This window comes from Canis lupus, chromosome 26 (assembly GCF_003254725.2).
Source record: "Canis lupus dingo isolate Sandy chromosome 26, ASM325472v2, whole genome shotgun sequence".
In the NCBI taxonomy this organism is placed as follows: domain Eukaryota; kingdom Metazoa; phylum Chordata; class Mammalia; order Carnivora; family Canidae; genus Canis; species Canis lupus.
Window position 1 is genome coordinate 33727575 of NC_064268.1, and position 25746 is coordinate 33753320.

Here is a 25746-nt window from a genome sequence, read left to right on the forward strand (position 1 = left end):
TGAGTCCTTATTCATGTTGTTTAAACAAAAGTCTGAAACTCCAAGATACACGAGTTTAATTAGGCAAACTAAATACAGATTAATTATGAGGAGAACATTGTGCGACTTTTATGGTTTATTTTTACTACGAAAATAGGAAAAATTACTTATGGTAATTTATACAGAATAAGATATGAAGTCACTAAAACATATGGCTGTCAGTAGATTTTTATGCCTCTCATAGGTTTAATTTAGGATAACTCCAAAGATTTTAAAAGTGAGAGAGTATCTACTGGCTGTTATAAAATAAAAAATTACTGTTTTCTAATAGAAGAAACAATGTAAAAAAATAAATAATGTAATAAATAATTTTTTCTGCAATATTTTTTTAAAATTCAAAATCCGGAACAAACGTAAAACATAAAACTACTAATTTTAACAATTTACTAAACGTTAAAAAAAAAATACCCTCAGATATGTCAGAAAAAAAAAATCACAAACCTACTTAGAATTTTTAAAAAGCACAATATCCAGGACCAATGTTGATCATTCTTCATTTGCCTCCAGTTAGTTATCACCAAATATGTTGAAAGATTTTGTAAATCATTAGGGTACGTAAAGTTGCGATAGGTTTGTTACTGAGAAATTGATAAATACTGGATTGCGTTGGGGAGAAAGTTTAGAGGCTAGAGCCTTTCAGACTCTTCATTACAGTTTTTTTTTTTCTAAAAGTTTTTTAAAAGTATTTTCCTGAATAGCTATTAACATACACACATGACAGCTGAATTACCCTGAGCAAATCCGGCTGTTGGTTGCCTCTACCTGCATTCATGAGCGGTTGGTTGGCTTTCTTTTCTCGTTACCTGGAGAACCGTGATTAGAGCCCTCCTTACCTGTAGCTTTATCGTCTTATGCACACTGAGCATGAAAGAGGAGTCAACCAAGCAAAGGTACGTGTGGAGTGTGCTTGCAGAACAGCTCGTTCAGAGCGCCAGATACTGGCTCCTGATCTGGATCACCCCTGAGAGCCACAAACCTGTCAGTCACATTATATCCACGCCACATTAGGATTCGCAAGTGAAAAGCAACTCCAAAGGAGCTGATTTGTATCCTATTTTATGCTTTAGTCCTATGAACTCTTGATCGATTCCATCTGTTCATTTAGTCAGCAGATGTTTTGGGAGTACTGACTGTATGGATTATTCTTAAAGTTGGACATGGAGCAGTTCAAAAACAAAGTAATACAAACCAGTGAAAGAAACAAATAACTGGTGGGTAAAATCCATAGGGATTCAACACCAAGTCATGTGGTCAAGAGCAAGACTTGTGGGTTCCTAGGTAAGGAGGTTCTGCTCCTTGCACTCTCAAGTCCCCAAAGCCAGAGGGAGCTTGGAGGTGAGCATGGCTGGAAGACTGGTGGGAGATGAGATTGGAAATGTAGCCCGGGACTAGAATATGGGGTTTATCCTAGATGTGTTGGAAAGGAAGTCTTTGAATGGTTTTGTTCAGGGGCATGACATAATCTGGTATAACAGGATCATTCAGGATGCTGTGCAGGGTTCGAGTGGAGGTGGTTAAGAGTGATCGCAGACAAGAGCAGCCACAGTGCCCCACGCAGTACTTTCCAGGAGAGGTGTGAGAGTTGGCTGGAGCGATGGTCAGGAGGGGCTCAACGACAGCCAAGAGGATTCGCCGATGGGTCATACGAGGGGCATTAGAGAAAACCAAGAATGGTCCCAATGTTTTGTTCCGAACAGGTCCCCACCCCTCCCCCAGGTACTGTGGCAGTACCAATCAAGAGTTCACTTCTGGAGACTTTATGTGTGGTGGTTTCTTTAATATGGCAAGGCAGCTGCAGGTGCTGACGGAGATGCAGGGAAGAAATGATGATCCGGGATGAAACCACCGAGGTTACGGGTGTAGATAGAGACGTCAAAGACTAAGCCCCGACACTCACCACTTAGAGTCAGGGAGAGAGAGGATCCTTCAAAGGAGACTGCCTTGAGGCCACAGGAATGCCAGGAGGATGCAATCTGTGCACCCCCTGGAAAGAGCAAGACTGGAAAGAGAGGGAGTGATCAAAAGTCAGATGCTGCTGGGAATGGACTGCCCTGAGGACTTTCACATGACCATTTAGGATAAAGAGAGCACTTGTAGTGGAAAGGATAAAAAAGAGAGAGAGAGAGAGAGAAAGAGAGAGAAGCCAAATTTGAAAATATCCCATTAACACGGGGGGCTTTTCAAGAGGCCTATAGATGATGGTAGTGAGATTGTTTGGTGAGCGATATAATCTGATGATGGCATGTACTTCAGAGGGATTGGGAGAGGGGAGCAGAGGAGGTGCAGTGACATTCCAGAAGCCTCCGTTCAGACCGAGAGAGACCTGCCACCCATCTGCCCCCAGGCTCTGTACTGGTAAAGTGTGGGGGCCGCTGCCTGAGACAGCTGCAGAAAGCCATGCCTCCTGGGGTGAGGAATCAGGAGGGAAAGGTGACATAGGCTGAGAGAAGCCTGGATATTTAGGGGATGTTGCTGATGATGGACAGTGGGCTCCAGGGGGTCCCTGGGAAGGTCTCATGGTGGAAGTACAGTGGGAATCTGGGTCAACCTAGTAGGCAAAGGCCTGCGTGGGCGGAAGGAGCTGGGTGCTGGCAGGTGCTTCAGGTGGACACATGGACTTAAACCGTGAGGAGGACAGGATGGGTGTGGTTGCCTCTTCAGGACTCCTGGGAACCCTGAGGGACACCCCTGCCTTTGATATATCAGGGGGCACTCTTGCCGGGTTAGGGGTTCTTTCCAGGAAGCTGGCTTTATGCAGTGTGATATTCCACATGAGTGAGAGAAGAAGAATGGAGGAGGGGAGAGAGAGAGAGAAGAGGGAAGAGGAAGAAGGAGGGAGAGAGAGATGGAGAGAGAGAAGGGAGGCGGAGAGGGGAAGATGGGGAGAGAAAGGGAGGGAGAGAGAGGGGGAGAGAGAGAGAAGGAGGAAGGGAGAGGGGAGGAGGGGGAGAGAGATGGAGGAAAAGAGGGGAAGAGAGAGAGAAGGGAGGGGAGAGGGGAAGATGGGGAGAGAAAGGGGGGGATTAAAGGAGGGGGGAAGGGGGAGGAAAGGGAGAGAAAGGGAGGGAGAGAGAGGACTGTAACGATGTACAGATGCAAGTCTGGGCTGTAATAACCAATGCTGTTAGCAAAGCACAAACTGCCATGTGGATTCAGGAGGAAGGAGACCTTTCAAGGGTGAAAGAACACGAAGCTGGAAGGATCTGCATCGCGCTCAGGGGTGGTTGGATGTTCCCCAGTGAAGCTTCAAGGAGGCAGAGCCCGAGTGTGGCCCCAGAGGAAATGGGGAGCCGGAACCCAGAGCAGAAAGCACCCAGCCTGTCTGCAGAACAGATGGAGAGCAGGGAGCTCGGGGTGACGGGAGTAATAAATCTTAAATTGGTGGACACGCTCTCGGGAGATGCTTTTAGCCTCAATGCCCGGAATCTTCTCTTTTCCAAATCTAATCAGAGTGGAAGTGAGTTAAGCGATTCTTTTCAATTCACTCTTATTGGAAAGAGTGGTGACTCGGGGCCAGCCCAGCACGGTGCTGGATGGAAAGACCACTAGCAGGACAGGGAAGCAGCCCCCTGACTGGGAAGGGGGTTCTCGTACCACTGACAGTGACTGTGGGGTGCAGCAGCATTTTGCCTAGTATACCTAGTGCAAGTTAATTTCGTGTGATTCACCGTGAAATGCATAATGACGAATTTTAAATGTAAAAAATTGTGTCACATGTGGGAAGGGGAATAGGATACACATGTATAGACCTGACGAAGAAAGGGGAGACTTTGAAATACCAGTGAGTAAAACCATACTTACTAGCTTAAAACACCAAGCGTGGATTAAGGGTGTCGCTAAAAATACGTTAAGGTAGAAATAACACGATGAGAGCATTTATTCGAAACGAATTATGCGATATAAGTGATAGTATAAGAAAATCATGAGTATAGGCTCTGCAGTAGCGTATCTAATATGCTTAGAGACAGCTTCAAAGTTCATTAAAAAAAATATATATATATATAGTATGTTCCTAGCATGTGCTGAAAATACAGAGGCGAACCAAACAGACTGTCTCCTGCCCTTGCAGAATTGGCATTTTAGTAACTAAACAAACAAACAAACCAACAACAACAAAAAAAGTAAATAAATAAGACTTTTATTCATACATCCATGTAGAGATCAGGTTTCTGGTTCAAAAATTTGAACATTCGTGTCATGTCAAAGGATGTCTGTGGTCGTGTCCAAAGGACACAGAACAGAGTATTAATTGGGAATATCTACATTTACTATGGTTTCGTGTTGATGTCTCGGTCGCAACTGGTTCCATCAAATTGATTTCCACTGGTCACAAGCAATCAGTTATTTTCATTGCAGGGGCAGGGAGTAAGAAAATCAATAGTAATTTGTCTCTCCAGCCTTTGATACAGGAATTAACATCAGCCAAAAGGATCACCTGTGGTATAGACCCAAGAGAGCCCAGGGCAGAATCGCCAACAGGCACGGGGGTGTTCATAGCAGCAGCATCACTCACAGTAGCTACCCTGGAGTAGGGCTCAGTCTTCCAAAAGAAGGAATTGTTGACCTGGGCTGGGTCATGAATAAACCCCAAAGGCAATAGGCTGAGTGAAACCAGCCAGACACAAATCATCCCACTTGTATGAGGTTCCAAGAAGAGTCAAATTTGCAGAGACAGCAAAGAGAATGGTGGTTTGCCTGGACCCATGGGTCGGGGGGTGGGGGTGGGATGGGGAGTTCACATTTAATGGTTGCAGAGCTTCAAGGTGGGAAGACAAAAAACAAAAATGGTAGATGGGAATGGTGGTAACAGTCACATACTACTGTAAATGTACTTAAGGCAACTGATCTGTGCACTGAAAAGTGGTTAAAATGGTAAATTTTATGTGATGGGTTTTTCCACTCAGTAGGGGATAAATCGCAAAGGGAAAGGAAGGGCATCTCCACTGTTGGCAGACAATGACCACTCTTTCTTCCCAAACTAAGATTCCTCGGTGACATCCGTCCCATTGAGGTTGAGTTGAGTGGGGATCTGACTTTCAGATTCCCAAGCAAAGATTTGTGTTGGTCCGATTATTTTTATGGATTAGGTTAGCCCTGGTGTTGAACCAGGGTCATTGCTATGGGTTACCGGCTGCAGCCGTCGGTCTGGCCCTAGCGCTCTCGGCCGCCAGGGGGTTCGTGTCAGAAATCTCCAGACCCTGTGTGTTGGCAAAGCCCCCAGGAAATTCAGATCTGCCCTTAACTTTGGGGTGAGGCCATTAGTTGAATATCACTTCCTGAAATGCCCTGTGCTAAGGCAAAAAATGACTGATAAATTCATTTACATCCATGTAACCCACCTCCTCGACAGAGACGCTATAAAGGAGGAGAAGAAAAGCAATATGCTGAAAGCAAATATTTTGCAACATATATATATATATTTTTTAAAGTCAAAGAAGCAGTGTCCAGAATACAGGGGAAAAAAAAAAAAACCTATTTGGGAGCAACAATATAGCCAATAAAAACAAAGTTGAAAAATTCTCGAGTATTTGTCATATTATTTAAAAGTTTCTGTGTGAGCTAAGTAAGACTAAGCTGGGCTTGTGAACAGGGACTTTTTGGTTCCTTGTTGTCCTTTGGAAGATGTGGATCAATGAGTAACTCTTTACTGGTGACAATAGCCTGTCATTTGTTTTTTTTTTTTTTCTTTATTGTTTTTCTGAGAACTGTGAGAAACTCTTCATATTTTAGCCTGTGAAATGTATTTAACCAAATACAAGCAAATAAATAATCAAATAAAACACCTATATCTACGGTGGGCACAATGATTCTCTATGGCGTTGTCCGGGGAAATAGTTCCTAAGGTTTAGTGACTTTCCAGATGTCACTCAGCCCATAACCACTGAAGTCAGAATTCAGTTCAGTTTATGTTTTTCAAGGTATTTATATATATATAAAAGTTATATATATATAACTTCCACATCCCCTGCTTCTCCTAGGAAGTGAGGAGTAAAATCGTGGCAGAAATAACAGAATGTATTAAGTTTCTATGAAAAATTAGGAGGCGATTAACAAGGCGACTAATTGCTTTTCGAATTGACGTGGCCTCTGTGAATTGTGATTCCCTCTATTACGCTAACTAATCAGATCTGGCCTGAGAAGCACCACTTGATTTAGTAACTAATTTTTCCAAGTTTACTGCATGTCTTATTTAACTGCCACTGAGAGCCTGACTTAATGCAAATGCAGGGAGGGGCTAAATATGATCAAGAACCCTCTGAGTTATGAGGATACTTTCCAGAATTTAGTTCAATAAGTTCCTCTCTCTCCCAATTGCAGATGGGAAAAACTCAGTGTCAGAAAGATTGAATTAAAGTGTTGACTTGATGCCTCCTGGATGTCAAGAAGACTCTATGAACGCGGCATCTTTGAGCCATTAGAGAAGCCAAATTTAAGAAAGCCATGGCCTAAAAGCAAACACGGTTCTGAAAAAGCATCAGCAAAGAAACGGTTCTCCCTGTCAAATCCTTAATTCTTTATTGCATTTTCTCAAGAAGCATGAGACGGGCAAGAGGAGTTAGCAGAAGGATGGTGTTGAGAAAAAAAAAAAAGAAGCCAAGGGCAAAGTGTGCATCTTGTGATGCAGACGTCCTTGGGGGCCAAGCATGTGGAAGTAGGAGAGAGGCAAGGTCAAGGGCGAATGTTGGCCTGTGGTCAGGCCGGTGCTTCCAAGTCTCCTGGACGCCAGCCCTGTGTCTGCTCGTGCAGGCCTGTTGGAAAGCAATCCCAGCCCGTCGGTGAGGGGTTAGCGTGTCTCCCCAGTGGGGCACCTCGCGCTAGGCCAGACCAGTGTACCCATAGCCAACCAGCGCCTTATGTTTACACTATGCTAGGTACTCTAAGCACTTCTCACTCTTACTCCTCGGAAGCTCCACGAGGTTGCTGTATTATCCTCGACTTAAAGATGAGACCACAAAGGCACAGAAGCCCTACGTCACCTTCCCAGGGTATACTGGGAGTCAGGTGTGCAGCCAGGATGCACCCCCGGGCCCACAACCCTTGGATTGGGTCCCAGAAATGAAGTCTCTGGGGAGTCACACTTCAGCTCTCCTGGCCACTCCTGTCTTGTCTCATGCAAATGTTGCTTTGAACTAGGTGCCTTTTAAAGCCTTTAACCATTTCTGGTAGTAGGATGATGGCCTGGGTGGCTCAGCTGTTGAGCATCTGCCTTTGGCTCAGGGCCTGATCCCAGATTCCCGGGATCGAGTCCCACACCGGGCTCCTTGTGTGGAGCCTGCTTCTCCTCCTCTGCCTGTGTCTCTGCCTCTCTGTCTGTGTCTCTCATGAATAAATAAAATATTTGTTAAGAAAAAAAAAAGGGATGATGGCATGGCGGGAAAAGATGCCAAGTGCCCTGAAAGAGCTGTCATATTCGAGAGCTCCAATTAAAGCTCCATAGTGAGGATGACTTGATTCCGAAATCCAGAGCACCGTGTATGTCTCACCATTTCTGTGGTTTGTGCCCTTTGAAGCTGGTGGATTATTTTATGACCGTTTTCTCCCAAGTCGGCGCTCTCTCTAAGAGAGATGTAAGAGGTGTTTCTTTAAAATTTCATTTGTGTGTTTTTACATATTGCCATGTCTTTAGCCTTTTCAGTCAAGACGTCCCATGAACTGTGTGAATGAATTATCAATTTTCAAATAAGTAGAAATACTCTTTCATTGAAACTTTTTTGAGCCTGATTACAACACCCAGAATAACAGTACCTCTCATTTCCCTGGGAATCTCCCTTATTGCCAAAATTAGGAGGTTAGGTTTAATTTTTTTTTTTTTTAATTTCAGGCATCCCTCATACTTTTCCATTTATTTAACCCCAATGGAGGCTCCAATTGTCAAAAAAATTGTTTTTTCGTAACAACTGGTACAATTCTCTTCTGTGATCTTGGATTATTATCGCTTCTAGGCCTTTTGGCTAAGCTGAAGTGTGATCTTGGATTATGTTGTAGTGAATGATGTCTTCTTTTTGGTTTGTCTGCTGGATGGAGCCAAAAGTAAAATATCTGATTCATCTTTAGTAATTTTAGAAGATGAATGCAATGCACGTGTGGCACGCTAACATTCTCTCTGGTTTCTTTGAGATGCTCTGCTTATTTATTCTCTGTCATCTTTCCCTTTAACTGTTATACCTTATGGAGTTTCAGAAATGACCTCATACCTATTTTGGAAATCTGTGCAGTATACGCAAACAAACGATCACTAGATACTCTGTTTCTGGGAGTCTAAGCCTGAGTTTTTCCCTTGTACAAGTTGAGATATGTGATGTGTCATTGCCAGTTTCTGATACCTAGCATGTGTGTTTATTCGTATGAACAAATATAAAATCATAGTCCCATTACTATTAGCATAAATAGGCAAGATCATGTCTTTTTTTCCTGCAAATGGAATGTCCAGATAAAATAATTTTGCTTTTATGACTTTTACTCTCTTTCTCTTCTCTTTCTCTATACAAATCAGCCTTTCTATTACCGCAGAAGGGACATCTAAAAATCTTCCCATCCACATGGTAGTAACTACATTTACACTTCTTGGTTTGAATGTGACTTAATTAAAAAGTGTCTTGATTTCTCCCTTCAAATAAAAGGGAGCTATTTTTCTCCACGCGGTAAGTGTCTGAAGAATGAGGAAGGCTTTGGGTCCTTAAAACTAGATGAAAAGTGGTGCTCGGGGCACCTGGGGGGCTCAGTCTGTGTAATGTCTGCCTTCTGTTCAGGTCATGATCCCAGGGTTGTGGGATTGAGCCCCACATCAGGCTCCCTGCTCAGTGGAGAGCCTGCTTCTCCTCTCCCTCTGCTGCTCCCCTTGTTTGTGCTCTCTTTCTCTCTCTCTCTCTCTCTCTCTCTCTCTGACAAATAAATAAGATCTTAAAAAAAAAAAAAAAAAAGAAGAAGAAAAAAAGAAAAGTGGCTCTCATAACTGGAAATTTCCCTGAAAGTGGAGAGCCTGAAGAATTTGTATGGGGTCTTAAGCCATTGGACGTGATACATGGAAAGAAAATTCTTTATTCAATGAATGGCCAAATCATTTTTGCCTTTCCCAAGTTCATTGGTGGCTCATATATTTCAAAGTTGGATCACACTCTACTGGGATTAGAAGTGTATTTAATGCCTGCGTGTCTTTCGGATGATTAAATGCATAACAATCCAAGGTGTGGATGTGGAATATCATCTTTTGAGTCAAGCTTGCATTTTCTTGTAGGAGATTTTATATGCCGTAGGGCAGCGATGACTGTGTGTGTGCTCCTATATTACATTCCAAGGACATGTCTTCCATCATTGGTAGGAATGTGGACACTCAGCTTAAAAATCTCAGAACCCCCCCCCCAAAAAAAAATCTCAGAGTCCTTGTAAAAGTGAGGACTGCATTTCCAAATACAATTCCACAGATAATTCAGACAAATAAGAATGACTTTTGTCTGAAAATGTCCTTAAGTCCTTAAATCTCTATTTGACTTTATGTCATACTGACCCAACACGGAAGACCTATAATGCCAATCAAAGCAAAAATGATAAATCATCTTTTTAAAAAGTTTAATCATATGTCTTTAAATATATTTTAATTTTGAATTGCCTATTAATATTGACAGTAAGGAGTAAAATACTAGATTCTTTTAATATGTATTATGAAGAAAACTTAGATCCAAATAAGTCATAAAAAATGGATGACTCTTCCTAGTAGTTTTAATGAATTTTCCTTAATGAAAACCAGCAAGCCTGAAGCAACATTATGCACATGAAGAGAACATAATTTACTTTGGTTAGTTCATAAGTCATTTTACATCTGAGAAGTGCCAAAAAACTTTAATTTAAAAAAAAAACAAAAACAGGCGCAGAAATTTCTGAGTTCACAAACAATATTTTTATTTAAATTCAATCTGCCAACATATGGTATAACACCCAGTGCTCATCCCATCAAATGCCCCCCTCAGTGCCCATCACCCAGTCACCCCAACCCCCCGCCCACCTCCCCTTCCACCACCCCTTGTTCATTTCCCAGAGTTAGGAGTCTCTCATATGCTGTCACCCTCTCTGATATTTCCCTTTTAGTTCCCCTCCTTTCCCCTATAAACCCTTTCGCTATTTCTTATATTCCCCATATGAGTGAAACCATATGATGATCATCCTTCTCCAAGTGACTTACTTCACTCAGCATCATACCCTCCAGTTCCATCCACATCCATGTAAATGGTGGATATTTGTCATTTCTAATGGCTGAGGAATATTCCACTGTCTCCATAGACCACATCTTCTTTATCCATCATCTTTCGATGGACACCGAGGCTCCTTCCATAGTTTGGCTATTGTGGACATTGCTGCTGTAGGACATCCTGCATTGGGGTGCAGGTGTCCCGGTGTTTCACTGCATCTGTATCTTTGGGGTAAATCCCCAGCAGTGCAATTGCTGGGTCATAGGGTAGCTCTATTTTCAACTTCCCAAGGACCCTCCCTACTGTTTTCCAGAGTGGCTGCCCCAGCTTGCATCCCCACCAACAGTGTAACATTGTAATGCATAGGAATAATAAAACTGTAAACTAGAGATTCCCACCAAGCAGATCCTGAAACTTTATGAGGTAACCATGATAGTTTTTGTAAACAGATTTATTTTTCACACTGCTTTTTTTTATGTGTTCCCAGGTTTTTTTTTTCCCTTAGGCAGTCATGGCCTCTTATGATCTGAGTATTCTATAAAAACACAAAGTCAATGAGGTTCATAGTAATTTGAAAGACTGTATTACCACCTGAAGCCAAAAGCCCCCAAGATATGTTACAAACTAATATCAAAGATCTCCAATCCAGAGTATATAAAGAACTCTAACAAAATGATGATTCAAAACAAAACAAAACGCCCAAGATAAAAAGATAGGAATAAGATTGGAATAGGCCCTGCATAAAGAGGATATAAAAATTGGCAGAAAACACATAAAGAGGGATTCAATTTTATTAACTCATAGAGAATTACAAAATAAACCATAAGAGACCACCCTCTGTTCATCAAAATGGCTAAAAGAAGAGACAGATAAAGCCCAATTTTGCAGCAACCAGAGTTCACAGATATTGCTGATGGGACGTACAACATTTTGAAAAAGAGTTTGACATTTTCTATTCAGTGTGAACGTATGCGTAACCCGACTCAGAATTTCTACACGGCAGAAATGCATACATAGGCTCATAAGAGATACATTCCTTATTGTAACATCTAAAAGCTGAAAAAGTTGAAAACAACATTGATGTCCAGCAACACCACATGCGTCAACTGTAGTATATTTCTACAATGGAATCCTATAGAGCTGGGAAAAAGAATAAACTATGGCCCCATGCAACACCAGTGAGTCTCAGAAACATAATGTGAGCAAAGGAAGTTAGACAAAAATGCAAATTTCCTAAGCCGATTTATATAAAATTCAAAAAAACAGGAAGAACTAATCAAATCAGAATAGTTTTTTTTTTTTGCGGGGAGGAGACTGATAATGCTCCATTTCTTGATCTGGACGATGGCTACCTCTAGAGATATAATTCGAAAAAAATAAAGTTCATTAAAATGTTACTAAAATTTAAAAATGCAAAAACAAAGGGAAGATATTTACTTAGATTTCTAATCATTTTAAGCGATTCTTGCAACGTATAATAAAATAATTCTTACAGAAGGGGGGTTATATTTTTCTTGTTACTTCTCTGTTAATAATTAAATTTTTTCTATTTTGGGGGGGCACCTGGGTGGTTCAATCAATCAAGCATCTGCCTTCAGCTCAGGTCATGATCTCAGGGTCCTGGGATCGAGTTCTGAATCAGGGTCCCTGCTCAGCAGGGAGTCTGCTTCTCCCTGTCCCTCTGCCTTTGCTTGTTTTCTTTCTGTCTCTCTCAAATAAGTAAATAAAATATTTTTTAAAAAATTATTTTTATTGCTCAGTGAAACAATGCTATATAGTTTTCTTACATTTTCTAGTAAGGAAGCCTATTTTGGAAGAGTGACTATGTAATCTGTGGTGGTGGCAGAGAAATGCTAATGGTGACGTAGAGTTGGTTAGATGTGGAGGATGGGGTTGATGGGGACAACACAACCAAATAAGCACATGGTTCTATCTGGTTCTAGGTTCCAGAATCCAGAATATAAAGGCAAAGAGATGAGATATGGACCTGAAAATTTTATGATCATGCCCACAGATCGGAAACAGATTGACCAGTCCCTGTTCCCACAAAGCACACGGGCACAGGCCAAGGCCTGGCTGCTGTTCTACAATATTGGGCATAAATGAAGAATCCAAGCTAGGTAGGAAGAATCAACTAGAGGGAAGAGATTGAAGTCACGGAAGAAGGATTTAGGCACTCAGTAAGAACAGGCATCCCAGGAAAAGAACAGGGTGCCTTCAGACCTAGAAAGCCCTGGTGATGTGCTCAGAACATTGAGGAGCCCTGACCAGGTGGTACAGGAGCAGCCGTTTTTGAGGGACAGGTTCTTTGTGGATTTGGGTTAGAGCAAAATTAGACTGTGGGATGGAGCTGAGATGAAAGGTTCAGAAAAGAAGAAAAAAAAAAAAACACAAATAAAAAACCCAGACAACATCTGTGGGCAGGAAATGAATGCTGGCCCCTGCTCCCTCTGGGTGACAGGAATCCCTAAGGGAACTAGGCAAGTTTCACGTTAAGTCACTATTGATTAACATTTAATCCAATGTTATGAATATGCTAAATCCAAGAGCATGAAAAATAAGGTAAATTAATACCAAACATAAAGGCCATAAAGGTAAAGTTTTATTATTTATTGTTTTCAACGTTTTTATGTTTAAATCTCTCTTTTCCAAAAGCATCATGATGAAGACACACCTGGACTGTTACCTCTTTTTTTTTTTTTTTTAAGAATTTTAAAAATGCATTTATTTGAGAAAGAGAACACAGGCAGAGGGTAGGGACAGAGGAAAGGGAGAAGCAGACTCCCCACTGAGCGTGGAGCACGACGTGGGACTCGATCCCAGGACTCTGAGACCATGACGTGAGCTGAAGGCAGATGCTTGACAGACTGAGCCCCCCCAGGGGCCCCTGCACTGCTATCTTCTACCCACTCCTGAGATGCAAGTTATAAGACTATATAACAAATTTCTCATGAATATAAATAAGAAATGCATGCAAAGCGCTGAGTACGGTGCCTGGCTCACACAGATCTCTCCATAAACATCCATTGTCACTGTGAATTATTTTATCCGAGTAGGTTCTTTCGACCTGTAAGATAATAATAATCACAATATTGTCCGCTCAGCATGCGTTGTGCATGTTAAGTTGTCAAAACACAATTCCATGGAAAACCCGGATATTTCATCACTGCCCTTGAAACTAAATAATAGTGGGCCTATCTTTCTAGAGCTCACCTTAGTATCAGTACAGCATACTTACTTTTCTTCTTATCTGAAGGATGGAATAAGGAATAGTTATAAAAAAAAAAACACTGAAAATTAATATAAGAACAATTCCTTCCATTGTGTAATGACTAGGTATATCCAGTCTTTGTAATACACTAGCTATCATCCCACTGAGAAATAATCCTTTTTAATTTTTTTCACTTGCATTTTGTTTCATTATTGGAGCACATCCCCTTTAGTTATTTCATCCATCCCCCACCCACCTCCCTCCTGGCAACCACCAGTCTGTCCTCTGTATTTAAGAGTCTGATTTTTGTTGTTGTTGTTCTTCCCTTTCTTCCTTTGCTCATTTGTTTTGTTTCTGAAGTTCCACATTTGAGTGAGACCCTATGGTATTTGTCTTTCTCTCACTGACTTATTGCACTTAGTATTATACTCTCTTGCTCCATTCCAATTTCCATGTTGTTGCAAATGGCAAGATTTCATTCTTTTTGTGGCTAATATTCCATTGTGTGTATATATATATATATATGATGTGGGGTGTGTGTGTGTGTACATATCTATACATCTTCTTTATCCGTTCATCAATCGACAGACATTTGTGCTCTTTCCGTAATCTGGATATTGTAGATAACGCTGCTGTAAACATCAGGGTGCATGAATCCCTTCAAATCAGTATTTTTGAGTCCTTTGAGGAAATACCTACTAGTGCAATTGGTGGATCATAGGGTAATTCTATTTTTAAAGTTTTGAGGAAGCTCCATATGGATCTCCACAGTGGCTGCACCACTTTGCATTCCCACCAACAGTGCAAGAGGGTTCCCCTTTCTCCACGCCCTCACCAACATCTGTTGTTCCTTGTATCGTTGATCTCAGCCATTCTGACAGGTATAAAGTGATATTTCATTGCAGTTTTGATCTGCGTTTCCCTGATGAGTGGTGGTGAGCATCTTTCCATTTCCATGTATCTGTTGGCCATCTGGATGTCTTCTCTGGAAAAAATGTTAATTCATTTCCTCTGCCCATTCTTTAATTGGATTATTTGGGGGTTTTTTTGCACATTGAGTTTTTTAAGATTTTATTTATTTATTCATGAGGCACACAGAGGGAGAGAGAGAGAGGCAGAAACACAGGCAGAGGGAGAAGCAGTCTCCATGCAGGGAGCCTGATGTGGGACTCGATCCTGGGACTCCGGGATCATGCCCTGGGCCGAAGGCAGGCACTAAACCGCTGAGCCACCCAGGTGTCCTTGCACATTGAGTTTTACGAGTTCTTTATATATACCTCTTCTTTATCCGCTCATCTACTGATGGACACGCAGGTTGTTTCCATATCTTGACTTTTGAAAATAATGCTGCAATAAACATAGAAGTACATGTATCTTTTTGAATTAGCATTTTGTTTTCCTTGGGTAAATACCCAATAGTGGAATTACTGGATCATATGGTAGTTACATGTTAATCTTTGAGGAACCTCCCTACTGTTTTCCACAATGGCTACACCAATTTACATTCCCACCAACAAGTGTTCCTTTTATCCACATTCTTGTCAATACTTGTTATGTCTTATCTGTTTTTTTTTTAATTTTTGCTATTCCAATAGCTATAAGGTGATATTTCATTATGGTTTTGATTTGCATTTCTCTAATGATGAGTGATGTTGAGCATCTTTTCATGTGTCTGTTGACCATCTGTATGTCTTCTTTGAAAAATGTCCATTCAAGGGATGCCTGGGTGGCTCAGCAGTTGAACATCTGCCTTTGGCTCAGGTCATGATCCTAGGGTCCTGGGATCAAGTCCCACATCAGGCTCTTTGCAGGGAGCCTGCTCCTCCCTCTGCCTGTGTCTCTTCCTCTCTCTGTGTGTCATCTCTCATGAATAAATAAATAAAATCTTTTATAAAAAAGCCCATTCAAGTCCTTTGCCCATCTTTAATTGGATTTTTTTGATGTAGAATTGTATAAGTTAATTATATATTTTGGATATTAAGCCCTTATTGGATATATCATTTGCAAATATCTCCTCCCATTCAGTAGATCACATTTTTGTTTTGTTGATCATGTCCCTTGTTGTGCAAAAGCTTGTATTTTGGTGTAGTACCAAGAGTTTAATTCTGTTTTTGTTTCCCTTGCCTCAGGAGACAACTGGAAAAATGTTTCTACCGTTGATGTTAAAGAAATTACTACCTCTGTTTTCTTCTGAGAACTTTATGGTCTCGGGCTTCACATTTGGGTCTTTAAATCATTCTAAATTCATTTTTGCTTATGATGTAAGAAAGTGGTCCAGTTTCATTCTTTTCCATGCAGCTGTCCAGTTTTCCCAAGATCATTTATTGAAGGGACTATCTTTTCCCCGCTGTATGTTTCTGCCTCCTTTGTCACAGATTAATTGACCGTATAATCATGGGTTTACTTCTAGGCTCTCTTTTCTGTTCCACTGATCTATGTGCCTGTTTTTGTGTCAGTACCATTTTGTTTTGATCACTATAGCTTTGAGGTATATCTTAAAATCTGGGATTGTGATACTCTAAACATGCCACCAAGAAACTATTAGAACTGACAAACGAATTTTAAAAAGTTGTAGGATGCACAATTCATGTACCCAAATCTATTGCTTTGCTATACACTAATAATGAGGTAACAGAAAGAGAAATTAAGAAAATAATCCCATTTCTAATTGCACCAGAAGAAATAAAACATATCTAAGCACAAACATAACCAGGAGGAGCAGGACTGTCCTCCAAATACTGTAAATATTGATGAAAGGAATTGAAGATGACACAAACAAATGGAAAGATTTTTTTCATTCTCAAGGATTTGAAAAACCAATATCATTCTAATGTCCATACTACCCAAAGCAATCTACAGACTCGATGCAATCCTTATCAAAATACCAAAAGCATTTTTCACAGAACTAGATCAAATAATTCAAAATATTTGTATGGAGCCACAAAAGACCCTGAATAGTCACAAAAGCTATCTTGAGAAAAATCAACTTGTGTAGTTTAAATGTGGTAGTTCTTATATTGGCAATGATCAGATTGGTATTTATGAGACATATTTGTATGCTTTTTTTTTCATATCTGTATGCTTTAAGTGAGCAGTATTATCTCAACCCTGTGCTATGAAGTATCTTTGTACATATTTTCTTTGCTGGTAATTATCGATGGCTTGGTATTTCCCTTTCAGGAAATCATAACAACTTTAAGAAAAAAATAATCTGCACATAGGTAGATGTGAGGTTCTGACCTCATATCCCCTAATAGCACAGCTAGGGGGAAATTTCAGCCCTCAGGCAGTGCCAGTATCAACATATCCAGAGAAAAGTTTAAAAAAGAGTATTTTTAGAAGGCCGTGTTGGGGTTTTGGGTCCTTATCTCACTACAGCCAGCCATAACACTGGGTGAGGTTATCTTCTAGTGATTAATTAATGTCTGACAAGTGGAAAACATTCTTGAAATTCTCTTAAATAAAACACGAAAATAATCAAGGAGTCAGTAAAATGTCTTCAATAGACTTTTTCAGAAAGAAGACACTGAAGCCAAATAATAATAATAATAATGATAATAATAATAATAATCACTAACCAGAAAAGGCCAGCAATTTAAGGATGTTAAATAGATTCCTTAAATTCTCCCTTTGTAGATAGATATGGTGAAATAATGCCATTTTTCAAAGAAAAAGTATTAATAGAATGTTCTGAACCTCAGAAAATTTATCTTTCAAGATTATAAAATGAATTATCTGTTAAAAAGTTGAAAAATGAAAGCGTCCTTTCTCTGGCTTTAATGAATCACAGCATGACACGTAATCTTTTCTGGCACCTCCTGAGCATATTAATGTTATGTTGTGTTAATAGTCATCATGAAAATTAGGGATAACTAATGAGGGAAGGAACAGGACACAATGAAAATGTGTAATCTCACCTATGTTTATAAGGGTCTCATTAGTACTAAATGCAATTAAAACATTGAATTCTATCTTACTGTGTCATTTAACGGAGCAGCGTCACTAGGAAAACGGTACAAACGATAACTACTCTTTGCCAGTGTTTGTGTTCTGCTTTGTCCTGCAAGAGAGATGCACAGGTAAAGCCGCTTGTCTTTGTTTAATTCCTACTGATTCTGATGGAAGGAGAAATACTAGATTTCAATTTTTAAGAAAATCTGTTAGTGGGTACAGGTGTCATCTCTCTGAAGCAAGGACCCTGGGAATAGCCTTCAGTGCAGTGCATCCTTTCCTCCACACAGTTTGTTTTTTTTTTTTTTAAGATTTTATTTATTTATTCACAAGAGACACACTGAGAGAGGCAGAGACAGAGGCAGAAGGAGAAGCAGGCTCCCTGCAGGGAGTGGGATGTGGGACTTGATCCCAGGACCGTGGGGTCCTGCCCTGAGTCACAGGCAGACGCTCAACCCTGAGCCACCCAGGTGCCCCTCCACACAATCAGTTTACTGGCAAATCTTATAGGGACCTTAAAGTCAAGGATTCCAGGTCCTGCTCCCCAAATGTGTGATTTTGGGTCATTTGCAGAGCTATACTCTCACATACACACTTCAGGAATGGCTTCTGTAGAAGGGATCTTGTTCTTTCTACTCGCCAGAGTTAAGAATGTTAAATGATACTCTATTTTTAAGAGTCCTGAGCCCAATACAGAAGACTTGGTGCACACTCTGATGATCCCTTATGTTTTCCCAGGTCTTTCTTGAATATGATCATTTATTCATTACACTTTTTCAGTGCTGACATTCAACCTGCATCTAATAATCCCAATCATTGTCAACGCTAGTTCTCAACTGGCTAAAGAACTATTTAGATTACAGCAGATTGGCCAAAGGTAACAAGGCTAGAAACAGATTAGCCAATGCTATTTCTTGGCCAAAAGAAAACAAACAAAAACTAGCCATTTTATCAAATATAAATATTTTCCAGTAAGTGTTTTTTTTTTAATTTTTTTTTAATTTTAATTTTAAGTTGACACACAATATGACATTAGCTTCAGGTGTGCAGCATAGTATTCGACTTTCCTATATATTGTGCTGTGCTCATCCTTGTGTAGCTCCCATCTGCCACTACATGATGCTATTACATACCAGTGACTATATGCCCATGATTTATTCATCCCATAACTAGAAGCCTATGTCTCCCCTTCCCGTTCACCAATATTTCCTGCACCCACCCCTCTGGCAATCATCAGCTTGTTCTCTGTATTTATGGGTCTGATTCTGTTTTTTTTTAATTTATTATTCATTTTTTTTTTTTTAGATCCTGCCTATGAGTGAAATTATATGGTATTCATCTTTCCCAGTTTGACTTACCTCACTTACCATACCACCCTCTGGGTCCATCCGTCCTGTTGCAAATGCCAAAATCCCATCGCTTTTTTAAGGCTGTGCTAATCCAGTGTGTGTGTGTGTGTGTGTGTGTGTGTGTATCACATCTCCCTTACCCATTTGTCTATCGACATATAGATGGTCAACTGACACATGAAAGGATGCTCGACATCACTCAGCATCAGGAAAATGCAAATCAAAACCGTAATGAGATATCACTTCACACCAGTCAGAATGGCTCAAATCAAAAAGACAACCAGTGTTGGCAAAGATGCAGAGAAAAAGGAACCCTCAATGCACCGTTGGTGGGAATGCAAACTGGAACCGCGGAAAACAGTACAGAGGCTCCTCAAAAAATTAAAAATAGAACTACTCTAAAAAAACAGAACTACCCTATGACCCAGCAATTGCACTATTAGGTATTTACACACACACACACATACACACATACACACACACACACACACACACAAACAAAAACAAAAGCACCTATTAAAAAATATATAGGCACTCCTATGTTTATTGCAACATTAGTTACAATGGCCAAGGTATAGAAACCATCTAGTAACTATCGTTCGAGGCTTAATAATGTTGGTGTTCCTTGGGATGGGTCTATAATAATTTATGGACTTTATGTGTCCTTTAAAAAATATGTTTATTTAAAAAATTTAAAAATAAATAAAAATTTTTTAAAATGTCTATTTTTAAAAATAGTATTACTTGTTTGTTACAATATTTTAAAATCCTACTCTTACTATTATGTTGTTTGAAATAGAAATATACTTTTTGTATGAAATACAAAATATTCTATATTGACTGGTTAACGACTACAAATAATAGGTTATAATGCCATACAGATGGTATGATCCCCTTCACGGAAAGCTTATGTATATATAGAAAATATAAAATGATACATATATAAAGATATTCGTTATGACTATAAGTGGATCTAATATAGGGTCTTCAGTATGTCTTTGTTAATATACATCTTCTGATATTTCTGTAATAACCAAGAATTAATCAAATACTTTGTATATTAGACACATTATAAAAGACCGTTGGCTATTTAAGTTGTTGTAATTTTTCATCGTTACAAATAACACAGAGCGAGAATAATTAGATGAAAACAACTTTGGAATTAAAAAAGAAAGAATGATTTAGGAATTTTTAATCAGGAAAACATAGTGGAAAACAAAAGCACATAAGCAATTTTGCAAAATTAGATTCCTAAATTATTATATTCTCATCCATGGTTCTCAAAAAACAACAATATTTCTAAAAATCAGCAATTGGCAATGCTAATATTCTATCATATTATCTCAAAATGGGATTGTAATATTGGCCACTCTGCTTTATACCATATTGTTCCGGGGCCAATTCTTTTTAGAATTTCATCCAACAAAAAAACAATATCAGGAATTTCAGTTTAATGTTACAGCTATTTCTTCTTAGCAAAATTGTCAGATGTTAGACAAAATACATTGTTACAAAATTCAAAAAAAAAATATATATATAAAGAGATGGAGGGTTCTAAAATACCTCCAATTTAAATGAGGGACATTGCAGAGAGCAACTCTTTTTGTTGAATGTGTTGTGTTGTTTATATTAAAATGTTGCATTTTACATATAGTCAAGGAGACAAATTTTATTGTCCCATGGGTAAATAGCACCATACCATTCTGTAAACACAGACTTCTTTATAATTAGTGTCACCTTATTGGTCCTCAAGGCTTTTCTTCTGCTAATCATTGGTTTCATCTTAGTACTTTATATTCAATATATTTTTGAAAGTTCTCCATTCATTTTCCAAAGTAAAAGGTTTATAAATTGAATTCTATTTTCCTTTGACATTACTCTTTAAAAAGTAATGATAGAGGTTTGTTTTTTTGTAGTAAAGCTTTCTGTTTGTGCTTGTTGTTTTCTTCTTAGATGGGGGCAATCCAACATTGTCGGAGAGAATGCAAAGAAGATTCAGCATTCTGATTTAATTTGCAAATGCCCTGCTCTCTGGTTCCCTGGATTTTCTCTAAAACTTAATAATTGAAGGATAAATAGGCTTCTTATACATTATTCATATTCTAAACCTTTTTGCAATAATGAAAATGCCATTATTTAATATTAACTTTGCTTTAAAATTGTAAAAATTACATATGAGTATGTTTAAATGAAAAGACACTCAAATCTTTTTATGAAGCAGGGTGGTCCAAATTATTCAACGCACAAAGGACACCCTGTCTTAAATAGTGTAATGACGGGAACAAAAGTAAGCTTTAAAAAAAACAAAACAAAACAAAAAAAAAAAGTTTCTATTCAAGAGGATTTTTTTGAAGACATGTATATATCCTAGTTTAAATTTTCATTTTTGTTTTCAAAATACATTTTAGTGATCAATCTGGAAATCAAGTGACATAAAATATTATAAGAAAACTAAAAAAAAAGAAAACTAAGAAACAAATTTTATATGTAATGGAGACACACAAATATTATAATATGCCAGGGTAAATGCTCTAGTAAAATATATATAAGATATATAAGATATAAGTATGAGGAGCATACAGGTGGAAGTAGCACTACCCCTAGTTTGGAGTCAGGACAGCCTTCAGAACACTAGTCCTTTAAACTGAGGGTTGACTACGTTGCTTAATATTATATATATTCAATGTGTGTGCGTGTGTGTGTGTGTGTGTGTGTGTGTGTACCAAGTATAGGCCAAGCGGGAACATCCTTTGGCCTAGTACACAAGAGACTTTTTATTTTTTTTATTTTATTTTATTTTATTTTATTTTATTTTATTTTATTATTTTATTTTATTATTTTATTATTTTACTTTATTTTTATTTCATTTCTTTTCATTTTTTAAAGATTATATTTATTTATTTATTAATGAGAAACACAGAGAGAGGCAGAGATACAGGCAGTGGGAGAAGCAAGCTCCATGCAGGGAGCCCTATGCAGGACTCGATCCCAGCACCACGGGGTCATGCCCTGGGCCAAAGGCAGATGCTCAACCACTGAGCCACCCAGGTGCCCCACAAGAGATGTTTTAAATTAGAAAACACTGCTCCTAAAACAAAGTTTTGGAATCCTAAAGGGTTGGAATCCTAAAGCAACATAGATTGTTCTAAAAAAAAACTAAGTAGTGTAGTTTGGGGGAAATATCAGTAGAGTTAAATGTAGGGTGAGAAGTTGGAATGGTGAACTGGGCTCAGACAGGATATTTCATGGACTTGTCTTAATGTCCCCCTGTGGCAGGTGGAAGCTCTCGAATGGCTTTTCAGCTGTTGCTGGAATGAAAAATGAGACAGGAGAGCCTGCGTTGGGCAGCGTCCGCGTGATAGATAGTCTCTGCACTGAGGCATCCTGCAGAGTCCAAGGCCGAAGGCTTGCTGATGTCCTGGACGTCAGGAGGCCAGGGATGAGATTATGGATGCTGAGATCTTTCGCTCAGTTTCTGTGTAGGTGGAGGCCCTTGCCAGGCAGGAAGACCACAGCCAGAGGGACAACCATGGTAGCCTGGAGAGGGCCAGGAGCAGGGGACATATGAAACTCTATTTGGTTTGGAGTAGTTGTTGGTTTTAATGTCACTGGGGAGGAACACAGAGTTAGAAATGATGAGTGTGTCATTCAACTTGCTTGGAATGCTGAAGGACTTGAACTCCTAACTACGGAATTAGTGCAAAGGCACAGATTTCTTAAATATTTCCATAATAAGTGAGCTTTTGTGAAAAGTCCTGAACATTTGGGATTCAGAATCAACATGAAAAGCTAGTCTTCCTCTCTCTCAATCTCTCGGATTGAACGTTTCCCATTGTTACTGCATCTCTGGATGGAGCATAATTCCTTTCTTTTCCATGTGAATGAAAAGGTGGGGCAAATGTTTTAGCGTTCCCTTCACAGCACTGAGGAATATATGATCCGTCATGACCGTAGCAATAATGAGGAAAAGGACAAAGCAATTATTTTTTGAGGTAATATTTATTTTCTGAAGCTTTTACAAGGAAAGGACGATTATCACATAAATGCGAGTCTTCCCGATGTTTAAATCTCATGCCTTCTGTGATAAAACATAGTTCGGGATGTAAATGAAAAACTGTAAAAGTGATAAAAAGAAGGTTTTGCTGTTTTTCAGTTTCTTTGATTTTTCAAATGGGTGTTATCATGTGATATTTGGCACCACCCTTTGAGAGTAAATTTCGCCAGGGCTCCTGGGTGGCTCGATGGGTTAATTACACGTCTGACTCTTGATTTTGGCTCAGGTCATGATCTCGGGGGGCCTGGGATCCTGGCCCACCCCAGGCTCCCCTGTGCTCAGCAGGGGAGTCTGCTTGAGAGTCTCTTTCTCCCTTTCCCTCTGCTCCTCCCCCTGCTCATGCTCTCTCGTCTGTCTCTAAAATCGATAAAATCGTTAAAAAAGAGTAAACTTTGGCAGACGCTAACTATAACAAAACAACAGTAAAGCTCCTGGAAAGGTGTTGCAGGGGTCAACAGACCACTATTAAATTGTTGTTTCTACAGCCAGCTGCATTACACTCATTAGAATATCTCCAAATTATATCAGATTCTTTTTTTTTATAAATTTATTTTTTATTGGTGTTCAATTTGCCAACATATAGAATAACACCCAGTGCTCATCCCATCAAGTGCCCCCCTCAGTGCCCGTCACCCAGTCACCCCTACCCCCCACCCACCTTCCCTTCCACCACCCCTAGTTCGTTTCCCAGAGTTTGGAGTCTCTCATGTTCTGTCTCCCTTTCTGATATTTCCCACTCATTTTTTCTCCTTTCCCCTTTATTCCCTTTCACTATTTTTTATATTCCTCAAATGAATGAGACCATATAATGTTTGTCCTTCTCCGATTGACTTATTTCACTCAGCATAATACCCTCCAGGTCCATCCACGTCGAAGCAAATGGTGGGTATTTGTCGTTTCTAGAAGATGTGGTTTATGTATACAATGGAATATCAGATTCTTACTTAACTCTACAAAAAGTAAGTGCACACATTAAAACTAGGAGTTGTGGGGGAGTGATCACTTTTTTGGCATCCTGATAAACACCCAAGCACTAAGCTTTCTTATTTAAAATGCCTCTCCCCCCCACAATAAATAAATAAATAAATAAAAATAAATAAAAAATAAAAAATAAATAAAAAATAAAATGCTTCTCCCCTCTCTTCTTCTGCTTCTTTGCATACATCTTGAATAGACTTGTAAAGAGAGCAGTCCACCTGACATTTTCATTTCCTCGTTCATATTTCATCATATGTTGGACACATGCCTTGTCTTGAAGTGCTTGAAAGTGGAGATTTCTTTGTAGTTCCTGCAAATACAAGAGCCAAGTTAGAATAGTTTACGAAGCCGAAGATCTGTCCTTTTTGCCCGTGGCAAACACAGCTCGACATACTGACTCCAGTAGGTGAAAATGTGGGATTTGACCATTTTTACCCTGACATTCTTAAAAACCTTCCACTCTATTTCGGGGAAAGTGAGCCTTCAGTGCTGTTAAATGTTAAAATGGGGTCTAATTGGAAAGCTGAAGTTAAAAGTTAGCATTATTGGACTTTAATGGGCTTTGGAAGTTCTTAGGACCTCACTAATTATTCCACTAATATTTCTGTATCCACAGTATTCATTTAGGCAACAGAGGGGAACAGTTACTTAGGCTGCAACAAAATTAATGGGCTCACCTACACCCCTGTATGATAGAGGCAATTATTTGGTGATTTTCTCTTAATGTTGGGCACCTGTGTGCATTAAAATTTCCAGATGAGGTCGTAGAAATGCATAAGTGGTTTCCTGTGTCTTAGCTTTCATTTAGAAATATAATTACAGCAGGTATAATTATAATATTCATTTCTGATTCTCATTCTTCTAAAACTACTCTAGACATAACTTTCCTGATTTTGCTCACTAACAGAAACTCCCAGAAGTCTGCGAATCAAGTCTTGCAGGGTTACCTCTTCCAGATAATAATGACTGTGCCCGGGATCCCAGGGTATATCTTTGATGATAAAGAAGCTGATGGAAAAATAAAAATTAAAAAAAAAAAAAAGAAGCTGATGGAATTAAGCAAAGTGACATTGATTCTTTAGCAAATTTGATTCTGTTATAGTTTTCTTGATGAGCCAGTTTTCATTTTTAAGTGCTAGTTTAACCAAGCCTATTAGATGTCCCCTTATCACTATCTAAAAATGATGGATCCTGTAATTTTTACTTACTTTTTTTCTCTTTCTTAGGATATTTTTAGGAATATTCCCCATTTTCCCATTTATTTTAGAAAGTAAGGCAAGCTATATTCATAGCAGTTGATTTATTAAAAAAACAAAAACAAAACCACTTAGCTGTTTTGCTTTATCCACGGTTACACATTCATCAGTGATCTCTTTGGCAAATAATTTCCTTTTGAACTTGTTCGTAGCCACACAGAACGCATCAAGACTAACTTCTAATATTATTAACATTTAAAAATATCAGTTCTTTCTGCATTTCTCCCCAAAATGCCAGAAAGGTAAATTTCTATGTGAAAAGAAATGTGTTCTAGATTAAAATATAAATCAATTTGGACTTACATTTCCAATCACTTTTCTTCTTTTAGGGATGATATATTATATGTCAGACTAGACTATATTCCATCCAATGTGATCGACCTGGCCTGTTTAGAAGATTGAATTACATTCCTGATAGTTGCAGATATAAGATTTTGCCCTCTATCATTTTATTTTGGTTTTCTCTTGCCTTGCTCCATGCACGTATACTTAGTGTATTTGAGAAGTTAGATGCTCTTATTGAATAGGGTTTACCTTAGAAATGATAACACATTCGTACCTAAAAATACCAGTGTCCCCTCCATCCCGAATATTCTTCAGAATGTTAGGATGCTTAAATTGAGTCCCTCCCATTGATATTTATGGATTATTATTTTGGGATATTTTACTCTATTTTTTTTTAGCCACACAATAACTACGGTTATTGCTTAAGTAGACTTTTTCA

The 25746-nt window shown here is 39.1% G+C and overlaps 1 protein-coding gene across 1 annotated transcript in view; it reads left to right on the forward strand.

Annotated features, from left to right (window-relative positions):
• Positions 1-25746, forward strand: part of PCDH15 (protocadherin related 15) — a 906505-nt gene that overhangs the window by 810758 nt on the left and 70001 nt on the right.